At 35.6% G+C, this 16,835-nt stretch overlaps 1 protein-coding gene across 25 annotated transcripts in view; it reads right to left on the bottom strand.

The window, feature by feature from the left end:
- The window catches only part of TENM3 (teneurin transmembrane protein 3), a 1,288,912-nt gene that overhangs the window by 380,672 nt on the left and 891,405 nt on the right, over positions 1-16,835 (bottom strand). Inside the window, exon 1 of one of the 25 annotated variants that reach the window (XM_079991321.1) lies at positions 8,415-8,430. The exons of the other annotated variants lie outside the window; for them this stretch is intronic. The gene's annotated coding sequence lies outside the window, so the exon portion shown is untranslated. Of the gene's footprint in view, positions 1-8,414; positions 8,431-16,835 lie in introns of those variants that run through there. 25 annotated transcript variants of the gene reach the window in all.

Genomic DNA, 16,835 nt, shown 5'->3' with positions numbered 1-16,835 from the left:
TTTTAACACTTGCTGGATCCCGAGATTAATGATATTTTTATTTTGCAATTCCACTACAACAAAAAACTTTGTTCATTCTTCCTTTTTTACAGGTTGTGCAAAAAAATAAAATCACAACTAGGGAATAAAAAAGTAATTTTTAACATAAGAGTTGATGTCTCAAGGGTTTCTGAATAATAATCTTCAAGATAAAAGCTACAATGAACTTGCAATTGTACATTTTAATGAACATAACAAAATTTAAAAACCACAAGGGGTTTATTTCCTTAACTTTAATTTTCTAAAAAATGTTTACTTTCTTCCAGATGGTAAGATTAAATTACATAAACACTGTCAGCAAGTTGAATCCTCAGATGTATTCATTTTCACCACGGAAGCTTCAAAACCTGTCTATAATTTTGTTACTGATGTTTGGAAACAGCTGTAGCTGACATGGCTATGTGTTGTATATGTCAGCGTTAAAGGATTAAATATTCTTAGCCCCCAATGGACAGGGTCTGTGCTATTAGCAAGAACTAGTGCAAGAAATGTTGTAACTACAGCAGATATGTCTCATTAGATTACTGATAAACAGAAAGGTCAAAGATGCAGCATTTGGCTTTCTCTGTAGAGTTGTGTATATAGCTATCATACAAGGAAGGGGCAAAGCCGTTTAGGACTTTTAGAAGGTAACATGAAGTGGCTCTAGAAAATATGCTCTATAGTATGCACTAATAATATCAGCAAGTTGTAATGCATAAACTCATCAAGATGTCAAAAGCCTTATCTACTACACTCTATTTTATGTCTGTAGAGATAATGGTAAAGCAGCACTACAGTTTCCATAGACTCTAATCCAAGAACTAGATACTAGAACACAGTACAAGGTTATAGGAGTTAAATAAAAATAAAAATAAAATAAAAACAGTACTTTTCAGAAAACTAGTTATGTTGATCATATTTGATGATACACACAAGAACACTAGATTTAGGGCAGTGTATATCATTGGATACCTTCTCTCAAACCATTTAACAAGTATCACAAAGCTTGTTAGATTATTGTAAACAGTTACATTCATAACTTAGTTCTACCATGCACACCACACTACCCTGATCTCACTTTACAAAATCACAAATACAGAGAACAACAACATATATAGAAATGGACACTGGACATTTTAGACTTTTTAAAAGGGTTTTGTGAGGGACGCGGGTGGCGCTGTGGGTTAACCACAGAGCCTAGGACTTGCCGATCAGAAGGTCGGTGGTTTGAATCCCCACGACAGGGTAAGCTCCCGTTGCTCGGTCCCTGCTCCTGCCAACCTAGCAGTTCGAAAGCACGTCAAAGTGCAAGTAGCTAAATAGGTACCGCTCCGGCAGGAAGGTAAACGGCGTTTCCGTGTGCTGCTCTGGTTCGCCAGAAGTGGCTTAGTCATGCTGGCCACATGACCCGGAAGCTGTACGCCGGCTCCCTTGGCCAATAAAGTCAGATGAGCGCCGCAACCCCAGAGTCGGTCATGACTGGACTAATGGTCAGGGGTCCCTTTACCTTTTAAAAGGGTTTTGAAATATTAATTTTATAAGCCACCTTTTTCTCTAGGTTTATTTTCATATAATGTGACCAGATAAATGAGGGCTATTCTCCAACATAACTTTTAATAGTTGAGCAGTGTGGTCAGCTTTTTTAGATGCTGCATGAAAAGAAGAGAACCTATAAAAACGTTTTTATATACACACCATTAAGGGTACAACTCTACTCTCCTTTGCAATGTCATATTATTTTCTCAATTTTAGTCACGGCGATCAAAATGAAATTAAAGCTCTCTTTGATCTCCAAGTAGTAGTGGAAAATTGATTATAGTCTCATATTTAACCACTCACCTGGCCACCATTGGCAACTAAATGGTGAACAACTGGGTTGGCAAAGCAGGGTGTGAGCGCACTGCTTTGCCAGACCAATTGGGTTTTACTGACTGCAGAAAAGCCGACTGAGTTGACAAAATGTGACAGGATACTTTGCATCGCCATTCTGAAAGCTGATCAGACTGGGAAAGCCGAGTGCTCTACCGTTCCTTTGCCAGCTCAACTGGCTCACATGCAAGCAGTGCCCAAGCCTACCTCTGACCACACCTGTCACATAGGATCAAAAAATAAAATTAATATAACAAGTGTGGCTGGACTAACTATGGTAGCACTTTCCTTCAGGAAAGAACAAAAAAAGAAGCCCTTTCCTACTACCTGGTAAAGAGGGGGCAAGGTTAATGGAGTGACCTGCGCAGCAGGAAAAAGTGTACGTGTGCGGCGGGAAGCATTGAGGCAGGTGTTTCTACTCTGCTAACCTTTTTTTACTTTAAAAAAAAAACTAGCCTGAATTTAAGAGATGCCCCTTTTACAAATAAATAGCAGATTAGAACAAGGGGGGAAAGTACAAACAAGTACCTTTCTCTGGGCTTATGAACAAGACTGGATGAAAACGCTTTTTAACCTTTTGCTGTGTTAAATGTTAATTAACGTTTATGTAATGCAACAACTTATACTGGAGCAATTTCATTAAATTAGTAACAATGAGAGGAATAGAATAATTAATACATAATGGTCAATGTTAGTACTTTTTCAGTTGGATTTGGATTTGACCCAAAAATATACACCAATGTCAACTGTGTTCAGTCAGTTCTCTCATCTTTTTCCATTGCAACTAAAGTACCTAATGCACAAACTTTGGAACATTTCTATGTGTTGCCACAAAAACATGAACCCAGCTGAACTTACTTAAAATTTCTATTATTTTTAAAGATCCATAATTCACCTCTCAACATTAGAATTCATTTAAATAAAATAAAATAAAAATTGCTGAATACTAGTGTATGGTGATGGAAAATATAGTAATAGCAACAGAGAAAGATAATGTATTTGAAGCAGAAGATCTGGTAGATTCAAAACTCATAGAATACACATTTTGTATCAATTGTTTTTGCAATCAATTGCTTGATTATGAGTTTTTGCATGTGCAATTGGATGAATTGCTTATAGTTATTTTCCATTATCAACTATCAGGGTTTTCTTTTCAGATGCCGGTTTTTTTAAAAAATCTAATAGAAATGTACCACGTACAATGGAAGATGGAAATGACAACTTTTTATCAAATGCCAATAGCTTGCTACATCAGCCTGATGTATAAAGAAAACAGCAAGCAAGATGACCTCTGTGCCAACGCGAGGGCAGCTATGCAACTCAAACTGTGACATCGCTACTTGGCTTAGGTCATTTTTGTGTGTCATCTCACTTAAAACAAGCTTGTTAGTCTAACATGAACCTTGCAGACTTGTGTCTACCTTAAAAACCCTTGTATTAGACAACTTTATCACAGTGTCCTGGTTGCTTAGAGAAAACAGCATTGTATCTTTTTTATATGCCAGAATAAGGCTTCCCAAAAGATCTCTGTTATACATGTTAGAATAAGCAAGCATTCACAGTCAAGCTTTCAAAGCCCTTACAATTAACAGCCCATGGTTTCTGACTTGAATTTATGATTTATCAGTAATATAACTGGGACTGGCCCAAACTGCCACAATCCATCTTTGTACTAACAGCAACTTTCTGATTCAGAATATGATATTGTTCATGGGCAAAATAGCAGCTTAATGGAATGCCTAGGCATAAACATTGAAAAAAGGCTCATCTAGAAGCTCATACCTGTAATTTACACAGGTCCATCCATGGTATTTATAGAAAGGCCAAGACAGCAATAATTCATTAACAATGCCGAACATTTGTAACATATTTATGCAAAGCATAGTTTCAAAACAAGTACTTCAGATTACGATGTAACAACTGGCACAGATTTTGTAGGAAACAAGTAGAGCAGAGCTCTCTAACCAACAAGACTTTTAAACGGAATATGAAATGTGTTTGCTGTGCCTGGCATCTATGTCAGCTTCCTACATCTAAGAAAAGTCCTTTGTACAGACTTCCTAGGGGCATGCAATTTACAGCAAAGTTTAAGATTAGCAAGAATTGTTTGGCTCATAAAGACATGCGTTACAAAAAACAAAAAACAGGAATGCTTAAAAGGCCAGGATCTTAACAACAGCAAAACTTAAAAACTAGTTAAAACTGATTGAGATGTTTTAGGTAATGAGGCTTACATTTTTCAAAGTTGAAAATCCTACTGGTCATGGCCAAGTCCTTTGAGGAACACAAATTACCTCTTTGGATCCTAAACAAAGAAAATCCTGATACTGTATCAGTGGGTTTTAAGGTGCTGTCTAGTGACATCATCCATGTACACAAAACTACACAGAGATAAGACAATGCAGAGGTAGTGTGATCTCATGCCAAAATTCTATTTAATGCTGTCAGTCAAGAGTGACTGAAACTTCTACAAATAATGCAGTGCTCAAACTGCAAGTTCACACAAAGCAAGCACAATTTGAAGTCTAAGGCTCATGCTTGCACTAAAATAGAGTAAGATGGGATAGTCTGGATAATTTTCTTAATGCTTTACCCTATCTATCTGCTTCTCAAGAATAGGGAAATTGATCATGACCAATAATCAGAAACCTAGTCCAGATGGAGATAGTGTTGGTACAGAGTTTACATTAGCCTTTTCTAGGTGATACTCGGCTCCTAAGCACTAGCCTGGTAGCCTTAAACAAGAACTGTCAGCTGATCCATTAATGGACTAGCAGATGAGGAAGAGAACACTCTATCGTCACTCTCCACCCACAGAATAAAAAATGTAGTAGCCTGCTGTAGAAATGACAACATCCTTTGTCCCTCTTCTGCCAGTCATCAGCGAGCTATTTATTGTTTGCAGACTAATAGCTTTTGTGGTCTTATTTAAAGGATCACGTTTGTACCTTGGCGTTGCTCTATCTAGCCTTACATTTGGAGCCCCAAATACTTTAATGGCATGATGTACATTTGACTAACTTTGACTCTCCTACCCAGAGATGGTCTGGCTATGATTATTCATGCTCTGATAAGATCCCACTTAGCTAACTGTAATGAACTGTATGTGCAGCTGCCTCTTAAGTACCAGTTGTACCAGGTTTCTGACTGGCACTGATCAAAGGGAACATATCTCACAAGTTCTGAAATAATTGTACCGGCTGCCAGTCTTGTTCTGAGCACAAATCAAAGCACTGGTATTTGTTATTGTTTAAGATTTGAAAGCCTAAATAGTATGGGACCAGAGATACATGAAGAATCTTCATTCTGTTTCATTATGAACTGAGTGCTGCTGGTTTTTAAAAATAGTAATTATTAATTTTATTTTCATCAATGCTTTTCATCATATAATCTACTTTCAAAGATGTTTAAACCATAAGGCAAGGAATTAAATGTTTGCAATAACTAATAAAGAACAAAAACAAAAATACAAAGCTTGCGTTCCTGTTTTCTACTTTTATCTCTATTAAAAACAAGCTATTGCTTTTCTAATATTACATTAACATGTAAGCAATGGCTACCATTACCACACATTATTATGCAATTACAAATCTGCTAAAAAAACCAATGTGTACCTTTTTCAATTTATGGAAATGTGTAAATATTTACATACAGCAGATAAGAATAGAACACTGAAAGAATCTTTGTTGCGTCAGAAAAGCACTAATTTGTTTCAGAGTTTCAAGGCAGTTTCTAGTGAATACTACTGATCTGTTGAAGTTTTTTAAAACAAAGACTAAGAAAACTGAGAACTGCTTCTCATAATATAGCTATCAAATAGACCAGCCTCTGCAGTGTGGTGGCCATATTCTGTGACTTTTCTGACTACAGTCTACAGTCACAAATCACTGACAGAAATGTTTGTTAGGAGCATGGACACAAGCCATGTTAAAAAGAACAAATTGCATCACAAGAAATGGGTTGCATTATCAAATGTGTGCCACATAGAGGCCATTTCAAAAAATATCCACATGGTGGCCATGTGATGAGAAGGCCAGAGGTAGATTTTAAATCAGGCAACACACAAATGAAAATGTTGACTGAAGATAACTGCAATCATCACCTTTTGTAAGCTATTACTGATTTTATACATCCTAAGGCTGCCTTACATCCAAGACCAAACCTAATTTATTTACTAACTATAAAATAGCAGATGTTTCTACTATCAAACAGAAATAATAAATATTGCTCATACAATTTTAGGTGGGAAAGACATTCAAAAACTCCGAATCTGGGGCACAGTGGCCACCTGCTAAGCTATTGCTATTATTTCGCTATTACTGTTATATCTCATCTTTCCTGTTGGCATACACTGCTCCCTCTCATCATTTTATCCTCACAACAACCCTGTGCAGTAGGTTAGGCAAAGACATTGAAGTTGGTCAACATCAACTTCAACTGCGGATTTGATCTTGATCCTCTAGAAGTATATATGACTGGCAAACCAAGTGTCACTTCCATATCGTAAAATTTTAAGACAAAAATGAATACGTCTACTTGTGTGAAAGACTCTGATTGTGTTCCTGCAGAACAGCAGAAGCAGTTTACAAGTAAATGTTGGAATATTTTTTAAACCGCAGTCCAACAATATAAATAGCAAATATTTTTTAACTGTGCAATCCTATCCTTGTCCATTACAAATAATACAAAAAAACAACAACACTATAAAGTCGCCATATCTGTCACTCTTGCCTAGCCTTAACAGCTTACAAATCACCACAGAAGTAGCAGCAAGACCACATTTACCTTTGGCTCAAATCAGAATTCATTCCAAAGTACAACATCACCGTACTGCAAAGGTTGAGAAATAATAAGTGGATAGTGACGAGCACAGGATAGTATGGCACAGGATTGTCCTATAATCAGCATGTCAGTTGCTCAAGTTTCCTTTGAATTAAAATAGGAATAAACCACACAAGCACTCATACACATGAAATCCTGTAGAACATTTGTTGTCCTCTAAACCTTTTAAAATAGGCTACGTACACTATTTAAATGTTTTTAGCTACAACCAAAGATTTCCAAGTGAGCCATTACTTTTCCAGATAGCAATACATAAACATAGAGGCGTGGACCAAGGTAGCTAACTTGTTACATTTTAAGGGCATTTCAGCACCATTTATAGTTAAATTAGGTAATTCACTCTTGCAATATGTATAAAACTATTAAAATAATTATCAAATGACTTGATTCTTACAATATAAAAATAACCAATTTGAAGCAAAATTATAAATGAGTAAAAGCATCCTCATTCTCTAATTTAAAAAACAATTTATGTGGGATATTTACTTTCTGCAGCTCTTTTATTTATTTATTTTTGTTTTGCTTCTGCAAATACTATTTAATCTTCACAGATACAAAAATCTTGACACATAAGCTGAAATTCATTTTAAATTCACCACAGCCCAATCCTATACATATTTATCGGATGTGTCCCACTTATCTTAATAGGATTGGGCACAAGGCTATAGTGTTAGTAAATAAATTAACTGAAGTTTTTATATTCTATTTGAAGAAAAATGTGCTTTATAGATTTACATTACTGTTTTAAATGTATATGTTGCAAGATAATGCTCTTTTTTTGTTTACTGTATGGCTAACATTCTTCTGACAATATCTGGAAAACACTTGGAGAATCTCCATCCCATGGAGGGCAATATCAAACTTTTATTTAATTTTAATTATAATCATTTTCACCATGAACTATACACATTAAAAGTATTTTAATGCAATGCTAAACACAAGTATTTGATCTGCAATGCAATCCTATGCATATCTAAACACCACTGCATTCAGTGGAATTAACTCCCAGGTGTATATATAGGATAGCAGCCACAAAGACATTTTTCTACCAAAACTACTTAAGAAAGAGCTAGTTTTGATTTGCTGTAGCAAGCAATTATTTTTTTGAAAGCTAAACATCTGATTAAATATTTTTAATTTGTAAAAGAAGCTTGAATCCATCATCTACATTGGTAGGAGTACTCAAGTTTAAAAATGCTACGTTATAAAAGAGACATGATTAAACTGAGGGTTTTTTTTTTTTAAAGGGCCCAGTCGTATGGAGGAAAGAAGGTCTCCCCCCCACAAAAGTGAGTATTTCATGTCCTTGGCTGCCACTGAACATCAGAATTATAATATACTAAACACCCTGAAAACATTAAACTTTTAAAAATAAAAGGAACCTCATGCCATTCTTGAAACTATAGTAGTACTATCGCATCTTCTCATTAACTGCATATGAGGAAATCCAATTGTGTCATGCAGTTATGCAACTGAATAGATGCTTAAGAGAATTCAAATTTACAAAATATTGTAAAAATACAGATCTAACCCCTGTGATCTTGTCTCCCATTAGCTGATCAATACGTGTTAATTCAAGCTCAATATGAACTGGAGAAAGACTGCACTGCTTAAAGGCTTCCACTGCCCCAAATCTTGATTTGCCAACCGGCAGTGGATGAAAGAAAATTAAAAAGCCTCACCTGAAGTCTTATCAGTCTGTCTTGTCACATTTCAGCATTGCTTTTCAGCATTCCATAATATGAAGAATTCAACCTGGGTGTGCCATCTTTTATGACAGTCCCGCTTTTCTAAACTAGCGGGGATACTTACTTGCCTTATAAACCAGGATACAACAGCAGGTTGCGTGCAACGTGGTTGGCTGGTCATTGCACAATAAAGCTTCAAAACTGTTCCTTCTCCTCCTCCTCCACCCCCCACCCTACCCAAAACTAGAGAATTACATGCGCACTCATTCATGTCCAGTTGCCGCTCTACCCCTATTACAGAACGTTCTGAGAGAACAATGCTAAGCTTTTTCCCCAGTTAAACCACAGAGGATGCCACTAAACCTGAATAAGTGATATAGAGCTCTAAGCAGAAATTAATAGCTTTCCACTCCAGTGGTGTAAATTAAGTACCAGACTTTATCCTGATGTTAAGAAATTTATATTCACTGGTAAATCTCAATGCAAAAATTAAACTAAATTTACTTTTAAAAGTGCTCCTAGTACAGGACAAAATGTGGACAATCAGCTGAAGAAATTATGAATTTATGAAACTTAATAGTACAAAATTATAATTGACTATGTAGTTTAGAAATGAGGTGAGTTTTATTGATGCATTGTAATGAATCAGAATACTTGCTTAATATTGAGACAGATATAAATTGCAATGAAATTGAACATCCCAAAGTAAATACAATACACCATATCTAATACTACGTCAAATTACAGCGACCTCTTAGCCTCAATAACTACTGAAAAAGAGTTAAGAAAAACCAGATAAATCCTATTGGATTCCCATTCTGAAATTACAGCAAGTAATAACACATGGGGGTTAGGGGAAATACTAGCAGCAGAACCCACATTTCAGTAACTGTGCAATATCGAAACATTTTGTGGTGAAAAGAATGGTACTATTTTAATTGTAGGAGGGTGTACACTAATTTTTCAGTCTTACCGTAGTTTTTAATAATACACTTCACACTTTAATTGCACATAGTTCAATTTTTAAACTAACTTCAACAATTTGACATTTTGCGAAATTAGTAGCATGCTCCTCTTGTTTTTTCAGTAGTTATAGCCTATTGATATGAGATAAAAAAATAGAGATAAAGTATTACTGCTGAAGAAAATTTCATTACTTTCGCAGTTTCAGATTAACCAGAATTTTGACACTCTATAGGCAAAATTGAGCCAACTGTATTTATACAGCACTACACATTCTTGTTTCTTTCTAATTAGCTAAAAGAAAACTTTTAAGTGATGTTTAAAAGGACCACGAATTAGTCATTAACCAAAATTCTTCTGCTTGATAATTTGCGTAAACAGCAACACTGTTTTAACATCACTTTGGTTTCAAAAATTCACTTCAAAGTAATTTCTATATAATACTGGGGGTGGGGAATTTGTGTTCATAAATCCTCTTGATATACCAGAGGCATCCACTAACTGAAGAGGATATAGTTGATTTCTGCCATCCCTCCTTCACCCTCCCACACTAACTTCCACCCTGTTGGAGAGGATTCCTCAACTGTCTGGAGCTGATTTGGGGGGGAGTGGTGGGAGAAGGGGGAATTGGCAAAAATTATCTCATCTTCTTCCATTAGCAGATGCCTCTGCTGAATCAAAAGCCCTTTTGTGAGTGCAAGTGCAGTAATTGGATTCCACCCAATATTCTAAGTGCTCAAAACACTTCACATGTAGGATATCAGTAATCAGGACCTATACAAGATATCAGGGAATCCAAAGTAGAAAACAGCAACCAACACATTGAAATAATAACTGACTGATAATTTTCAGGGCCTAAAGTCACATGAGACGCAGGTCTGGGTCTGGTCAATGTCTGGATGACTGACCACCTGGGTACCATGGCAGGAGAAAGGTGGGATACAAACATAAATAATTGCTGATGCCCAAATTTTGATTCAGCTGTCCTACCAGTGATTGTAGGCTCAGCCCTGCCATTAACAGTCTTGTTTAAAAGTCAGCATTGTTATTCTCATATTACAAAGCAAGCGTTGAGGCTGAAAGATAGTGGGTTGGCTAAGATCACTCAGTGCAAGTGTGGCTAAACTGAATCAAGCACTTCCTGACTCACAGCTTACTCAATTAACCAGTATGTTACCCAGAAAGGCCCAAAATAATGATCAGCACATGTACACTCACAAGAGAATTAAATATTTAGTAACTTTTCTTTGCAATGGTTATAACAAATATTGCACTTTTAATTCTTTATATGCCACAGTTTTTTCAAGGTACAGTGGTACCTCAGGTTAAGTACTTAATTCGTTCTGGAGGTCCGTACTTAACCTGAAACTGTTCTTAACCTGAAGCACCACTTTAGCTAATGGGGCCTCCTTCTGCTACAACGCCGCCGGAGCCCGATTTCTGTTCTCATCCTGAAGCAAAGTTCTTAACCTGATGCACTATTTCTGGGTTAGCGGAGTCTGTAACCTGAAGCATATGTAACCTGAAGCGTATGTAACCTGAGGCACCACTGTAGCAGAAAAAAATAAATTCGAAATTAGACACAATGGTTGTTTCCTTCTTATTTTAAAACTCAGGCTGCTCATAGCAAGCAATGCAGTTATTTGTTACAGCCCAACTGTAACTTACATCCCACAACCTATATGGCTGCAATTCTACACCCAGCTAAGCATACTGGAGTCCCATTAAAAAACCAGTGTGACTTAAACATTTTATTGCAGCCATTACATGAGAGTGCCATTAATTCTGATAGAACTTTTTTTTTTTGCAAGATCCCGAAGTATATTTACTCAGAAGTAAAACCCATTAAATCCAATCGGTTTGATTTTGGGAAAGTAAGCTTAAAATTTCCGACTTAAGTACATTATTCCATGTCTCATTCCATTTCTATAATTAATGCTATTTAGCCATTTTCCTATAATGCTTTAAAATGCAAAGAAACTGACTAGTTTACAGACAGCTGTTTCTTCACTTAAGCTGCATATTCTATACAGACTTACCTAGGAGTAAATACCAAATTAACATAATATGATCTCTGAGTAGACATTAATATATAACACTGATAATGTAATGTTACATTACAACACTTTTTCCTCTGACAAACCAATGCAGTAACTTCAAGCGAACATAAATACTACACTATAGTTTATTCTCTTCCTTGTAGACTACATTGTTCATTAATATTTTAAATATAGTCATAGAAAAAAGAATAAATATCACAGTTTTGTGGGTGTTTTATAAAGCTTTTATTCTCATAAGAAATGTAAAGTCCTATCTTCAAATTATTGTGGTAGTAGTAGTCTCATTTCTTTCAATGGTGAATTGCATCACCACAATAGCTTGTGCAGACATGCATTCTCAGTTTGTGTGAACACAATTTACACTAATATTGTCCATAAGATCATATAACCCCACAAAGTTTGAGTGCAAAGAATATCAAAACAAAAACAAAAACAGAATGCATGTTTGCATCCTGCAGACAAGTCCCCCTCTGATTAAATGAAAGGATGGAATGTGTTTATTGTACAGACTCTGAGTTGTGCATACATATACAATGACAGGGAAATAATATTCTGCTGCTTTACAAAATAGTATTTTGAACTAAAGCCTGTTTTGTCATATGGTTCATCTTAGAGGCAAATACTCCTCCCCCCTCAAAGACAAACCCTTGTTCACTATGTTTGCTTTTCCACACTTGAACACCAGTTTACTGCAATGCATTACTATAATTGTAAAAAAAATTTTTTTTACACATGGGATGACTCATCCATGTGATCATCATATATCAGTGAGGCTGGATAAGGTCGAATAAGCAACATACTTGGACCAAGCTCTTCCAATAATCTTAATTTTAATGTGTTTGTTATTTACTCCTCGACTCAAATTAACATGCATTCTAACTTTAATACACTAATAATATATTAGCACTGATTACCAATATCACACTAATGAAACTTGTGATATTCAGAGTAAAACCATCAACCTGTCCTTTGTTTATGCTATCAAATACATATTATAAATATCCCTTGTACCTAACCATAGTTTGGCACCAATAAAGTAAGTAAGAAGCAGGGTTTTTCTTCTTTGCTATGACATTTCCTACATGAATAAATTTAAGATTCTCTTTTTATGTGAAGAAGGTTTTCTACTAACTTTAATGTTTTGCATATAGAAAATATATATCATCCTGATATTTAGAGTCCCTCTGCAAACAATACTGTTTCCATGCACATTCTAAGAACTCGTAAGGGAGTAAAGTGCAGCTACTCCACTCTAATATATAATATAAACAGAATCTGTGAAGACAAAGCAGTGCCACAGATTTATGAAACATACCACCTCTACTCCACAAAGGTGTCAAATATTAAACAAAGTAGTTTAGGGGACATTTCACAATTGGGACATTTTTGTGGTGTTCTAATTGAATGGAACTGCACTCCTGAAATTTATTTCCCCCCCACTACTCAAGAAAGGGATATAGACTGAAAATCACATCCTTCAAACTATAAATCATGCAACAACATATTTAATATAAAATATAAGTAATGCCACATAAACAAGATATCATATTACTGAAATGACCTAAGTTGACGTGTGTTAAAAGTGCCCTGTTTGTTTTACTTGGGATCATATTTTACTTCTCTGCTTTATTTTAAAATGCTTATAGATTTCAGTCTTTTCTGCCAGAGAATAATTTTAGTGAACTGTATATGTGTATCAACCCCACTGTAAAATGTGAATATTTACTTTTTGTCTGGAACTAAATGCTGACAGAGCTGATAGGAATATAGACAGAGGAGAAAATATGCAAATTTCACAGCAGGAATTAGAGAAGCCACTAAACAGTTTTTAAAAGCAGTAGAAAAAGATAAACAACAACTTCCCTGTGTATTACCTTTTATCCCCAGAGTAATTACTATTAGCATGCAACAGATAAGATAGTCAGGTGACAAACTGATATAAGATTCTTTTAAAATGTCATATTTCAAAATATTTTTGAAAATAAATGGAAGTGCAGAGGGAAAAAATAGAATCACAAATTGTTTCTTATATCTGTCATGCTTTGGTTTGATGAAGTGTACAAATCTGTCTCTAATTAGTGAATTAAACACCTGTATTGTCCCCCCCCCAAAAAAAGAAACTTGTTTCCTCTTCAGTTTTTCTCTCAAGCTTCATTCAGGCCACAATAAGGTCAAAGTTGCATGACCCAGTGGTCTGAAAATCTTAGAATCCCTAACACTTTTTCCGAAACAAATGACTTCTCAAGATGGAGCAGTCTTACTATCAATCACCAACAAGTTAATTCTACATAATAAGGCAGGTTTGGATGCAGACTGATATATTGTGAAATGCTGTATCCAAAACTGATTAGAACAACACTCAAAATGAATACAGCCCTCCAAACCACTCCTTTTGCTCAGCCACATTAATCTCAATTATAAGAAAACATTTATGATAATGCCTGCTATGAAGAAAACTTAAAATAAATCAGGTTTTATAAGACAAAAGCAAGTCATTAGTTTCAGAACCAAAAAGGGGAGAGTATGTCTCTCTGGTGATATCCTCTACAGCATCTGTAACTTTCAAAACCTGCCTTCTTAAAAACTGGTAACTGCCAATATTAAGATTATACTTAACATTTAATTTTTTTTCAATTTTTGCCAGCCTTTAGGTCATTGCCTGTTAACACCATAACTCAATAAAAAAACTAAAATCCTTTCAAACTTGCCACTCTCAAGCAGACAGTATGAATGGAAAACATAACTGAAACCTCCAACTTCAAAGAGTTACTGAGGAAAAGGTCTCTTTCAGTGCTGTATATCAAACACACTTGACATAGTAGAGTTCTCTTAAAGCAAACAGATTCCTCACAATCAAGTAACAGAAGGTTTCTGTTCTGCACACCAAATGTTAAGATCCTCAATATACCTGTTAACACGACAAACCTCACAAACAGGTTAGAGAACCAAACCAAACCAAACAAACCAAACCAAACCCAGAAAGCTATTCATTTACCTTGAAAATTGTAGCCATGCCCATGCATAAAATTGCTCTACTGCTGTATTAAAAAAGTAAAATGTCATAATGTGTTTAAGAATTATTAAAATTAAAATGTGTATGAACTCTGCTAAATTACAAAAACCTTGTAATTTTCTGTCCCAATCTGAAAATTATCTATTCTGCCTTAATTCTGTTGAGGTCAATGGGACTACTTGATAGGGTCAAGATAGATTTAAAGATAGCATTTTTAGTCATTTATTCAGGTAATCCTGATTTTATGACCCTAAATTAAAGCCATTTTGGCTTTTTTGAGGACTACTCATTCCAATACACCATCATATATAAGGCCTGGTGGTTCTCCGGGAACTGTGGACTTGCACTGACAGTAGGATTTAATCTGAATATCAGTGAAACCAACAGCAGTGTTATATTGACAGTACTGGAATCTTGGGCAAGGTTCTATGGAGGTCTTAAGCCTAAGCTTTTTTAAAGCCTATTGCATTCTTAAGGAAATATTAGAAAATGGCTAAGATTCAATATGACAATTCTTCCAGGCATGGGGTGGTGATGGCTGCTAAATATAGAGTGGACAATAAGCATTTTTCACTGGTTTCAATCAATAGTGTTGTATTTCAATTTCACAATTGGATACTTGAGCTTCATTCATTTCAAGATGTTTTATTTTACTGACATTTGAAGCTGTATTTTGCATAAAGGAATATTACTAATACGAGCTTGATACTGTATCATGAATATGATTGCAGTCTCCTCCCTGTCCTATAAAATAGTTTTTCCAGGATACAATTTCTCCTGTACTTTTTCCTATACTATTTCTACTTACCGCAGCCAACCACTTACTCCTAAGTAGTCCTACTGAGCAGGAATTGACTCTTTCTAAATAACTGGCTTGAGAATCAGAACCATAGCTTCCCCTCTATTTCTTCACATGCAGGAAAACGCTTCCTCCTTACTTCTTAGGTCAACAGAAATTATACATAGCACATTTAAGCCTTCTATCTTCTAATTTATTGAAGCTACTCTCAATCTACCACATTAGAAGTGCAATAACTTTAATTTACGCCAACTATCATACTATAGACTCCAATGGGACAACAATGGCTTAAATCCAGTCACTTCAGTTTATTGGAGCAAAGGATCTGGGAAACAAAGTGAGTAAGCAGTTGTTGACCATAGAGAAAGCAGAACATCATAATACAGTAAAAAAGATTTCCTAGATTCTGATATAGACTGTGTGTATATGGTCAAGAGTTCTTAGAGTGACCTAGATGCCCCCACCCTTGCCAGGATATGCTAACTCTTAAGCATATATGTGCATTTTTAAGGGGGTTTAAAACTGTTAATTTTGAACACCTTCAGTATGCATATCTGTATGAGTGCATCATTATAGGTATCAATGCATTATAGTTATTGATGCATACTAGGGTTCATACCCAGAAAATAAGCATTTTTAATTGGAGCGCAAGCATTCTTTTGCAGTCTTACTCGGAATTAAGTGCTTCTTAATCACCTACAGTTTACTCCCATGTTAAGCAGGAACCAGCCTGCAGTCCTAATCTGGAAATCAAATATGTGAAAAACTGGATCTCTCAAAGACATGTTTTAAGGCATTTAAAACTGCAAATCACAATACAATCATAGCACTGAGATTCCGCATACAGAAACATAACAGGCACATATTACAGAAATATATTCTGATTTACCATTAAAGTTATTTTGAGATTATAAAACTTCAGATAACAGGGAGTGAACGCATGGGAGAAAAATACTTTGCAATTAACATTCTATAAGCAATTTGTGATTTTGTTCAGACTAAACATATACTGCAATCTGATCTTCTAGAGTATAGACTTCTCTTTTGTGCTTGCTTTTTTGACAGTTTAAAGAAAGATCAAAATACAGTTTTTCTGTTACTGCACAGTAACAAAAGCCTAAGTAAAGTCTGAATGTCCAACTTCCAGAGACCACCCAGTGGATTCTGCTACTGTCTACAAAGGTTTGACAAATACGTTGTCAACAGATAAGAAGTGCACTGCTATGAAAAGAGACAATCTTATCCATACAGATCACACCACAGATAACAGAAACCATACCTAAGTCTACCACAAGTTAAGCCCAGGCTGGCATTTATACTCTCAGTTTTCCTTACACACTTACCAATAAAGGTCTGGACTAATGAAGGGGGAAGGAGAGAAATGAAATTGCTATGAAAGCAGTAGTTTTGTGCTAAATCTAAAGTATAGAGTCCAGTAGCGTAGAAGACTAGATTTTTGCTAGCTTAGGGGGGAAGTGTTTCGGATAACTAATGCATATGTACACCTTGCGTGACCAGAGAAGGTCGATAAATCAGCAAAGCGCAACCTACTGAATCCTAAGAGGCAAAATCCTCCGCTC

Source organism: Podarcis cretensis (assembly GCF_951804945.1).
Source record: "Podarcis cretensis genome assembly, chromosome: 9".
NCBI classification, from domain to species: domain Eukaryota; kingdom Metazoa; phylum Chordata; class Lepidosauria; order Squamata; family Lacertidae; genus Podarcis; species Podarcis cretensis.
This window is presented reverse-complemented; position numbering and strand designations above follow the sequence as displayed.